Source organism: Gossypium hirsutum, chromosome A05, assembly GCF_007990345.1.
Source record: "Gossypium hirsutum isolate 1008001.06 chromosome A05, Gossypium_hirsutum_v2.1, whole genome shotgun sequence".
In the NCBI taxonomy this organism is placed as follows: Eukaryota; Viridiplantae; Streptophyta; class Magnoliopsida; order Malvales; family Malvaceae; genus Gossypium; species Gossypium hirsutum.
In genome coordinates, this window is record NC_053428.1 from 60,120,424 (window position 1) to 60,132,637 (window position 12,214).

A 12,214-nucleotide genomic window follows, 5' to 3' on the forward strand; every position below is an offset into this window, starting at 1 on the left:
CAGAGGAGTGGAGCAAACTAGTCAAGCCTCAGAGAAACACCGGATTTGATTCTTGTTCCTTATCCTTTTAATTTTATTGTTGTTGTTATGAACATGTCCATGAATATTTGTGATGTTTATATGTTTAATTTAATTAATATGGGTTAAATTTAATTTGTGTTAGATTGATTGCATTTTGTCTACTTAAGTTATTGAAATTGTGTTCGTGTTGTTATAGGCCTCGGTAAGATGTTTGATTAAGTAAAACCATGACTAAGTTATTATTGCATTACAATTTTAAGGTACCTAATGAATTAATTATTTAAACGGATTGAAATTTTAATTAATTGACACGATACATAACCAGTGCATGTTTAATCATCTAGGGTAGTTGATGGTTAAATTAGCAACGATATTTAACGCCACATTAGCCTTGCATAACTTGCAAGATTATTGTGATTAAACTGTTTCAAGGTAGAAATACATTGTTGCCTCACGTAATCTTTTAGTACTTATGAGATTGAATTAATTGTTTGAATTGGCATAGAGATATTTACAAGATATTATTTTAATTTCATAAGTATGTATGTGCATTAACACATTTGCTTATTAAAATTTGTTTAATTGGTTGAATTGACATAGAGATATAGTAAAGAGATAAATAAATTTTTGTAGGTAAGTATGTTCATAAGTTAGCAAATTACCGAGTTACCGTGAATATTATTCGTAACAATATAAACATGAGTTTAATAATTCTAAGTTAAGAAATGTAATTAATCTAGCATAATTATGTCATCTTAATTAAAATCATCTTTTGAAATTGTGCATTGGAAACTTTTATCTTATTTTTATTTATTTTACTTAGTTAAAATCCTAATTTTAAGCACCTCCTCAAATCAAAATATTTTTCTTCACCAAAGTGTTATCAAAATTGCATTCATAAATAATTCTTTTCACAATCCCTGTGGGTACGATAACTTAACATTTATTTCTAACTTTATTACTTGCTGCGATTGTGTACACTTGCACATTTCTGTCATTCCAAGTTTTTATTGCCATTGCCGGAGACTTTTTTAAAAGGTCATTATTTATGAATTTGTTAATTTTGCATTTTGGTTTATTTTTTTGTTCAATGTTAACTTAATTAATTTTTCTATGTTTATTTTAGATGTTTATGAGTATTGATCGAATTATTGATTTACTCCCCGTAGACCTTAAGATAGAAAGAACTCAAGTTAAAGAATGACCGAAAAGATGAACTTCAAAAATCCGAATCAAGGAAACGGAGCAAACCCTGCTCAAAATCTTATCCTTATCGTTGATGATAGGGATAGAGCTCTAAGATAGTATGCCATACCAGTGTTTCATGATCTTAATCCTGGTATTAGGAGACCCAAAATCGAGGCACAATAGTTCGAGCTGAAGCCAGTCTTGTTCTAGATGCTTTAGATAGTAGGCTTGTAACACCCCTAACCTGTATCTGTCATCAGAACAAGGTTTCGGAGCATTACCAAACTTTCAGAAACATTTACAGATAAATCTGCAAGTTACTATTAAAATTCTGAAATCATTTGTAACGTCCCTTAAATGGACCTTCGAGGTCCAATACGATCATTAGAATTGAGTCGGGACTTAATCAGAACCTCTAAGAATTTTTCACGAAATTTCAAAAATTTTCCAAGGTGCAAGGCTCACATGCCCGTGTGGTCCAAGGGACACGCCCGTGTGACCCTAGGGCACGCCTGTGCTGGATGCTGTGTTTGATCTCTTATAACTCTATAAATTGTGCACACGGCCATGCCATACGCTCGTGTGCTAGGCTGTGTGGTTAATTAATTCAATTCAAATTTAGACGCAAGTTTCACATGGCCAAGACACACGCCTGTGTTCTAGGCCGTGTAGTAGACACGGCTAGGACACGTATGTGTCTCTACCCGTGTGCTCAATTTTGAGCATTCTGTTTCTCGAATTTAAGGTGCAGGGGACACACGGCCTAACTACACACCAATGTATCTGGCAGTGTGTCACATATGGTCTAGACACACGCTCGTGTGGACAAAATAAAGCCATTTCTAGCTTCATTTCTCACCCAAAATAACACACCTGAACCACACATCCAAATACCAACCATTTCAACCATTTCATGCATACATGTCTATAATATTACCTTAGTTAAGTCCTCAATTAAGATATAAATTGATCAACTACTTAACATATATGTAGCTACCATAGTTTGACATTACAAGTATATTAAAACAACCCATTACTAGCCATTCCAATGGCTAGATTACAAGCATCATTAACATTTACATGCCAACATGGCCAATATATCCTATACATGCCATTACAACCATAATTGATTTACCATATTATACCGACATGGGCCGATGGATAGTGTGAGTGATCTCCGCCAAGCTTCCAATCCAACGAGCTTCTAATTTATTATAAAATAGGGAAATAAAACTAAGTAAGCATAAAATGCTTTGTAAGTTCGTATAACATGGTACTTAACTTACCATTCATTCTATTTTGAGGTAACTAAGTAAGGCATATTTTATCAATTTGCCCTTAAGCCCTACACATATCGTTATTTTCATGTATTTTAGGCCGAATGTGTAATAACTAATTTCTTATTCATATCTTCTCATGTCAAGAACTTTTACCTGTTGAATTTATCTGAAATATCAATGGATACGCAGGTAGTACACTTGAGGTGTACGAATCAGAATCCGTCAATTCATGTCCAATGGTACCCATAGGGTACTATATTAGAGAGTACACTCTCGAACCACACATGTATACGACAGGGTTACCAGTTCAGGCTAAATCCTTTTTATGACATATGCTCTAAAGAGCTTGATCTGGATTACCCGTCTGGGCTAAATCCCGTCGCAACAAATGCAGGACCTCATTCATTTCAGGAAATCACATATCCATCGAATTTTCCATTTGTTCAAACGAAATTTAGCATCTTTCAAGCATTATCAAGCATGTGGTAAATCTCATTTATTTATGCATATATGCAATTCAAATGTTCCCATTCAACTCAAGCATAAAATTAACATTTTTATCATTTTTCATTTGTCAGGCATTATAATTGATCAGGCTCTTTCATTTATCGGGATTTAACGAGTATGTGATCATTTCACATATTTATGGCATTTATACAATTCACAAACACAACATTTAATTCAAGCATAAAAACATATACAATTTAGTTACATGAACTTACCTCGACAATGTTCGTGTACATAAAATCTACTAATTCGACGTTTTCCTCTTTCCTCATTCTAGCTCTGAATTTGGTCTATCCAGATCTATACGAGTAAATTTAACATCAACTTACCATAGTCCACATTCAAGTGGACTTAATTTTCATCCTAAGCATTACCATTTTGCCCCTAACTTTTCCATAAATTCCCATTTTGTCCCTAGGCTGGAAAATAAATTTGTGCAATTTAATCCCTATTCCAAGCCTAACCAAAATCCCATTACAAAATTTACAGCACATGTATTCATAAAAATTCAACATTTTTCTTTAATTTCACAACTTTACATTTTAGTCCTTAAATCATGTTTTCATCAAAATTCACTTTGTAAAAGTTGTTTATCTATCAATAACCTTTCATTTTCTACCATAAATTTCTAATTTTTAGCATATACATCCATGAGTCATTTTCTATACTTTGATAACTTCTTAAATTAATCCCCCAAATAGATAGATTAAGCTATCATGGTTTCAAAAATATCAAAATTACTAAAAATGGGCCAAGGAAACTTACCCAATTTGGCCATGAAAGTTTCTTCTCTCTCTCCTAGGGTTTCTATGTATTATTTTGGGGAAGAATATGATAAAAATGATTTTTATTTCTATTTAATAATTTATCATCTTTTAATAATTTTGATTTCCAATTTAGTCCTTAGCCTTTTTCTGATTTTCCATGGATGAATCATCCAAAAATATCGACTAACTTTTCATCAATGGTCTAATTACTATATAGGACCTCAAGTTTTGAATTCCATAGCTATTTAATCCTTCTAGCTACTAGAATTCAACCTTTGCATTTTATGTGGTTTGGTCCTTCTCATAATTAAACACATAATCAGTAAATTTTTCTTATCAAAATTTTCACATGACATGTCTATCATAATACGGACCATATAATAAAATAAAAATAAATTTTATTTTTTGGCTCAAATTTGTGATCCCGAGACCACTGTTCCAATTTCATCAAAATTGGGTTGTTACAAGGCCAATTCAGTGGAATGCCTATCGAAGGTCCTCACTTACACTTAACACTATTCATAGAGGTAAGCATTTCTTTTAAGTTAGCCGGAGTACCCGAAGATGCACTACGATTGAAGCTATTCCTATATTACTAAGGGACAGAGCTCGAGCCTGGTTGAACTCATTGCCACCAAATTCAATTTCCACATGGCAAGAGTTAGTAGAAAGATTCCTCATGTAGTATTTCTCGCCTAGCAAGAATGCTACGTTAAGGAATGAGATAATTGCTTTCTAACAAATGGATGATGAGTCCTTGTATTAGGCATAGGAAAGGTACAAAGAATTATTACAAAAGTGTTCTCATCACGGAATCCTAATTGATCCGAGACGTTTTATAATGGTCTCAATGCTTACACGAGGATGGTAGTGGACGCTTCTACTAGTGGTGCTCTCATTTCTAAGTCTTATAATGAGGCTTATGAAATTATCAAGAGGATTGTTAGTAACAATTATGAATGGCCAACCAATCGAGCAGCGTCAAGAAGACGAGTCACTGGAATACATGAAGTAGACACTCTCACTTCACTTGCATCTCAGGTATCCTTGATATCCTCAATGCTTAAAATTTTTACCAATAATGGGTTTAATAGTTTTGTAGCACAACCACCGACTCAATTTGAAAATATAGCCTATGTCTATTATGGGGAAGGACATCTGTTTAAAGAATGTCCATCGACCTTAGAATACGTGTATTACATGGGTAACCAGAACCAAAATTGAGGATGTAACGTCCCAAATCTTAAATAATTATTTTTGTATGGTTGTGACACAATTGTCTGTCTGTTTCAGTGGTTAAGTGTTCTGGGAAGTCCTGAGAAGTCTTGGGTTCAAGCCCTGGTTTGTGCCAAAATTTTGTTTCTTACTTGAATAAACCCTGTCTCAAGTTAGTAGGCTTTTAAGTAAATGTGGGTGTTTCATGAAAGAAAGGGATTGCTGGTCTAAGGGATAGTGGCGTGTTATTGATGCCTGAGGTTTTGAGTTTGAGTCTTACTTGGAGCAAGGGAGCGTTTATTTTGCTGCTCTTGCAGTGTGGGTAGTAGAAGTTGACCGAAACACTGCTGAGTGAGAGGAGTTTGAATGGGTAGTTGAGGAGATTGTGATCGGTGGATTTTAGGAGGGATGTTGGGATGTGTATGGTGATCGGTTAGAGAGATTTGAGGAGCCAAATGAGAAGAGTGTTTAGGGGTATGCCGATTGTAACGCCCCAAATCCCAAAAACCTTGTTAGAATTGTTCTGTGTAATTACGACATGAAAGTATGTCTGGCTTAATGGTTGTGTGCTTGGGAGTGTCTATGGAGCTATGGGTTCAAGTCCTGGCTTGAGCAAAATTTTGGTCTTTATGTGAATAAGCCTTTGTTGGTTGCTAGTGGACTTTTAAATTAATGTGTGTAGGACATGACAAAGTGAGCATGCTAGCCTAGTAGTAGGTGGCGTGTGGTGTGTGCAATGAGTCTGAGGTTGGAATCTCTACTCATACATAAGGGAGATTATTTTTACTGCTTACTTGGGGAGGTAGTAGTGGTTGACTGAAACTCTGATAAGGGAAGGGGATTTTGCATCGGACAAGTGAAAGATTAGTGGGGAGATTTGTGGAGAGATAAGGGGAGTGGATCAAGGAGTAGGGGGGAAGGTAGTGTTTGGCAGAATGTGGGAAGCTCTGGAATGCCAATTCGATCATAGCTTTGTGTGTGCCAAAATTGTGTTGTGTGATACTCTTTTTTTTGTCAGTTCTCTTCTAGTCTTATTTTGCATTTTGAGGTAGTAGCTGAATTGACCTTTTAGGGATATTTCATTTTCCTTTTCTTTTCTACTTCAAACCCTAACTGAATATCCTTCTGACCGTGGTAAACACTCTTCTTTTCTCTTACTCTTCTTTCCTTTTCTCAACATTTGTTGCCTTTTCCTTGTTTGGCCGAATACCCTACGTGAGGGACTCTTCCTTTACTTCTTTCTTTTTTGGCAGATTCTTGCTGAGGTGCTATCGTAACTTTATGGTTTTCTGGGTAAGTGTTTGTGGTTTGCTTTCTTAGCTAAATTCCATCTGATCTTTCCTTAAAGATTTGACTTTTATGCTACTTAGGCTGAATGGTTATTTTCTCTTCTTCTTACCATGGAGTGGTCTCATCTAACACTTTGCTGTGTTTCGTGCATTTGGTGCTAGTGGTTTGATTGCTATAATTAAAGGTGTTAGGTTGATTACCCTTCTTCTACAAGTGGTACCGTCTCTATTGGTAAGTGACTTAAATCCTAAATACAACTATACAGGACTATAGAGTTTGATTAATGGGTTAACTATTTTGTGTGAAAGTTGAAGCTTTGGGAAGAATACGTGGACTTTAAGAGTTATAAGGGTTCTACAATAGTTTGTCTGGTAAGTAGTGTGAATAGGTTAAAGTTTACTGCAAGTGCCATAGTTTTTGGATTAACCGTGAATATGACTGATGGTGGGATTGTTGTGGCTAGTCATAGGTACGTTATCTACGAAGGGGTTAAGGTTACCGTTACATTACATGTGTGTGAACACTATCGATTGATGTGAAACTACAAAGGCTAAAAAGCAAAAAAGCCGAAAGGCTAAAAAGCCGAAAAGTGTGGTCGACACCACACGGGCGTGTGGGCATCCTTGTGACTGGCCGTGTTATGAAACATGGCGGTGTGGTCGACGAGATTGCCATGAGTGTTCTCATGGGCCAAAACAGAACTGGGCCAAACTGGGCCATGTGGGCCCAATGGGCTTGTAGGACCCACACGAAGGATTCGCACCAAGTGCGGTAAATATCTAGGTAGGCTGTGTGAACTACATGGTTAAGGCTATTTTTGGGCCTGGTGGGCCAGATGCATATGTGGGCCCACATAGGCCCGCATTAGGGTCTTGTAGGCCCATTATTACTGTTTAACTAATAAGGTTGCATGGGTCACCTAGACGACTGTGGACATACTGTTGGGCTGGTAAGTATCGTTAGACCCTAATATGATAAAATGACCATTATACCCCTGCACGGTAAATTGACTGAAATAGCCCTGTAATATATATGATTGATTCTCTACATGTTATATCTACATACACGTATGTTATTTTCTTGCATTACATTGATTCTCAACATGTTATTTCTACATACACGTATGTTATTTTGTTGCATTACATGAGATGGGTTATATGATTTTGGAGGAAGTGTACTGAAAGGCTATAAGCCTATTACTGGCAGCTTCGTTGCAAATACTGTCATAGTACCGAAATCGGTACGACTTGGTGTGTAGGGTTGGATGGGTCTATTTTATCCCCACATGGTGTGTAGGCTGGTACGGAGTTGGTGTGTAGCGGTTGGATTGGGTAGGACTCTTTGTTACATGCTATACTGCAATGGGCTAAGGCCCAGATTACTACTGTTAATGGAAAAAGGGCTAAGGCCCTAATTGTAAAAAAGAGGGCTTAGGCCTAGATTGCGTTTCTCTGATTATCTGTTATTTTTGGATTTAACACACTAAGTTTTCGTAAACTCACCTGTCTGTTATCTGTGCAGGAAATCCCCAGGCTTAGATGGATCGAGGTGACGGAGGACTCAGAGGTGGCCACTCGATGTAATACTTTATTCTTGAATATAACTAAGTTTTTTTGGGGGTTTTCATTGGAATAAGGCTTTTAAAGTTTATTTTTATTATTCTATGTTACCTACTAGTGATAGGGCTCGGGTTTTCAAGAAAAAAGAAACAAAGAAATGTTTTTCTGAAATCATCACGCTTATGCGAAACATTTTACTTAGACGATGTGAGTTTTCAAAAAGAACTAGGCCTCTCATCCCTTTGTTAAGAACCCAATGATGTTTTACAAAAGAACGAACCTTTCGACGACTCATGTTTTGAAAAGCACTCCAATGTGACATCACAAATTCAGCCATAACGTCTAGGCCAGGTTTGGGGTGTTACACCGATTGTGGGAGTCCCATTTTGGCAAAATCAGTCATAGGACCCTTTAATTTTTGGTGCCGAGATTGCGTTCTAGTTTTTCTCTCAATTTCGGTAGCTGTTACCCTTTTGATTCCTTTCATTTTTGTTGAGGCTGATTATTGCTTTGACCATTCGGGTATTTTCTTCTACTTTTCTCGATTTTGCTCTCCTATTTTGATCTTTTTCTCCTGTTAGCCAATCCCCTTTCCTCTACTCTTTCCCTTTCTCCCTTACTTTTTTTCTCTCGATTATTCTCATTGTTTTTCCCTCGCTCTCACTCGATTTTGTATAGCCGAATACCTCCATAACCCTTTGTCGAATTCTTGCTAGCTCTCTCTCAATTAGTTCTAAGCTGTCACCATCTTCTTTTGTGTATTGGCAGAATACCCTTGTCTCTTCTCCTTCTCTACTTTTTCGACTTTCTTCAAGTTTCTCTCCTACATTGCTAAAGCCGAATACCCTCTTCCCTTGTTACCGAATGTCTCTCTCTGCGCTCGATTAAGGTAACTTGGTTTCTTTTAGTATCACGTGTTCAACTCTGGTTCTTCGGATTGTTTTTTAGGATATAGGTCGATTGCCTCATTTCCTTATCTTCGGCTTTGTGTTTTTGTAAGTTAGTATGTGGTTGTTTCATGCGATGTGTATGAACAAATAGTGATTAACAGAATTAGCTTGTAATGCAAATTCATCAGGGAGCTTGTAATTGATATTTGTCAGCAGGATAAGTGGGCTAAACCACACTCCTTCAATCAAGGCAAGTGTCAATTACTATTTTGGGATTAAGTGTTAATAAGAGGGTGTTTGACCCTAATAATAGAAGACTAATGGAGTGTCTTGATTGAATCTATGTTTGGTGCTTGTGGATTTTTGCACTCTTTCACAATAAGGTGTGTAATTATCGCCCAAATCGTAATTCAGCAAAAACCGAAAAATGTGACAATTGACGCTACACGGGTGTGTGCTCGCTCGTGTGGTAGTCCGTACGCCCAAACATAGGCGTATAATCGTTAAGGCTGGCCACGAGCGATATCATGAGTCAAGGATGTTATGGGCCATTTTGGGTCAAAATAGGCCGTGTGGGCCTTACTGGCATGTGGGCCCCACACGGGTAAACCTCATGAATGTGTGGTAATAATCGGGCTAGGTTGTGCAATCAACATGGCTAGGGCCATTTATGGGCTATGTGGGCCACACGAGCGTGTGGGCCCACATGGGCCCGCATTTTAGGCCTTGGGCCATGTTCATTGTATGATTGTTAAGGTTGCACAGGTTGACCGAGATGACTGTGGACCTACTGTTGGGTCGGTAAGTATACCCAGATCCCCAAATTGATAAAATAACAGTTATGACCCTATGTGCTAAAATCACTATTATGCCCTTATGAGATTTATGACTGTGATTGAGCATGCCACATTATATATATTGTATACACATATGATATTATGACATGACACATGATATGTTGCATGGGGATGGGTTTATTATGATTGGAGAAAGTGTACTGTACTGGCAGCTCTGCTGCAAATACTGTTAGTGCCGCAACTGGTTCCATTTTGGAGTGTAGGATGGGTGGGTTAATTTCATCCCCACATGGAGTGTAGGGCTAGACGGAGTTGGAGTGTAGAGGCTGGTTGGGAAGGATTTTTGCTTTCATATCTGTACTGCTACTGTCACTGAAATGGGTTCAGGTCTACACTGATACTAGTACAGTAATGGGCTAAGGCCCTAACTGAAACTGGACTGTTACTGATACGAGCTTAGGCCCAGACTGTATTTGTTTACTGCATGATTGACTGATTGTTTATTAAGGGATTACACACAGAGTTTCCGTAAACTCACCCATCTATTTATCTGTACAGGTAATCCTCAGGCTTAGGAGGGTCGGTGCTGCGAGGGACTCGAAGGTGGCCACACAACCGCGCATGCTTCCACAATTGACTTTTAATTTAATAAGTAACTGAATTTGGGTATTTTTATGTAACAAGGCCTCTTTAAATTTTTTATCTTTAATTTGGGGTTTTGTTACTTTAATTTATATTTGCTAGCATTAGGACACGGGCTTTCAAAAAGATAAATGCTTTTCAAAACACCACGTTTACGCAACATATTTTAAAAACTTCTGTAAAGAATAATGTTTTAAATTATTAACAATTTAATACGTTTAATTATTCGACAAATAACTCGCATTTTTTTTAGGTTAAATGACATGTTTTGAAATTATCACTAAGAACTTATGACAAATGTAACTATGGAAAAGGGTTTTCATTCGATGATATCACCTTTTACGAAAAACACTTTAATGTGACATCGTCGAATTCGGTCATAACGTCTAGGCTGAAATTGGGGTGTTACATTTATTGGTATCAAAGCCAAGTTGCAAAACTCGGCTGTGGATTTGGGTTGCTTCTAAAACTTGGAATGTCCAAAAAGAAATATTTTAATTTTTTTAGAAGTATTTTGAAAAGTTTTTTCTAAATATGTGGCACACCGAGTCTCCAACATCGATTCTGTAAGTCTTCTTAAACTATTAACTGTTTAAATTGAAATATTAAGACTACTATAGGTAGTAGACTGTACTGAAATACTTTATTTAAGGTAAACTAAAACTATAGTAATATTGCGATCCATGAAAACGAACTCTAAATTACTGATACTATTTTCCATAACATATCCATTAATAAACACTGAAACTATAAACTGATGCATAAAATTGTTAATACAGATAAAGCATAATTTGATAATGAGCATTAGGGGTACTCGTGGAGGTGTACAATAGGTCACGTCGGAGGCTATGGAGGTGCTCGGGCTGGATCTTTGTTATTTGGCCACATTCCTAACGTTGAAGCTAGAGAGGCACCGGCTTCACCTGTGACTGAGACTGGGTCTCAGGATCATGCGGTTGGCAATAATGCATTGTCCCAAGCTATGTTATGAATTCTGGAGAGGGTCGCTGGGCCCAATACTGGTACTGTAGGCCGTAGGTCGGTTACGGAATGACTCTGGTCTAACGGAGTTGAGATTTTTAGGGGTATTGCTGGAGTTACCCCTAATGTGGCTGAATATTGGATCGAGGCCACGGAAAGGATTATTAATGATCTCGACTGTACCCTCTAGTAGAAACTAAAAGAGGTAGTGTCACTGTTGAGAGATGAAGCCTATCAGTGGTGGCTTACAGTTAAAGAGGGCACTCAGCCCACCGGTTGACAAGACTGCATTTCAGGGAAAGTATGTGGGTGCTAACTATGTGGATGCCAGGAGGAGAGAGTTTCTAAATCTGACACAGGGGGATAAATCAGTGGCCAAATATGAGCTGAATTTTTAAGGCTAAGCCGCTATGCACGTGGAATGGTGGCAACTAAATATGAGCATTGTACTCGTTTCGAGGATAGCCTCAGGGATAGTATAAGGGTTCTGATAGCTCCACAAAGAGAGTGAGATTTTACTACTTTGGTCGATACAGCAAAGATCACCAAGGATGTAAAGCGAGTTGAGCGCTAGAACCGTGAAAAGGAAAAGGATAGGAACAAGAGGGATTCTGAGCCCTCAAGTTCATTTATGAGGCCTAAGAAAAAGCCCAAAGTTACACGAGGCTTTAGGTACAAGGTTGGACTTCAGTACTGCATTCCATCCTCAGATAGATGGTTAGTCGAAGAGGGTGATTCAGATACTGGAGGACATGTTAAAGAGTTGTGTGATAGATTTCCATGGTAGTTGGGAGGACTACTTGCCGTTGGCAGAGTTTGCTTATAACAATAGCTATCAGTCTAGCATTCAGAGGTATGGTCGTAGGTGTCGTACTCCCTCATGTTGGACTGAATTGGGCGAGCAGCGAGTTCTGGGCCCTGAGTGAGTTTTTGATACCAAGGATAAAGTTAGACTAATTCAGGATTGACTGAAGGTAGTATCAGACAGATAGAAGTTGTATGTGGATCTGAAACGTAAGGAGAATGAGTATTCTGTGGGGGACTTCATTTTCCTCAAGGGCAGGTTATCGTTGGGCC

The 12,214-nt window shown here is 37.8% G+C and overlaps 1 non-coding gene across 1 annotated transcript; it reads right to left on the reverse strand.

The window, feature by feature from the left end:
- Positions 1-4,472: 4,472 nt before the first annotated feature.
- LOC121230083 (small nucleolar RNA R71) lies at positions 4,473-4,579 on the reverse strand. Its single transcript, XR_005928035.1, has one exon. It is a non-coding gene; the product is annotated as a small nucleolar RNA R71 (small nucleolar RNA).
- Positions 4,580-12,214: the final 7,635 nt, after the last annotated feature.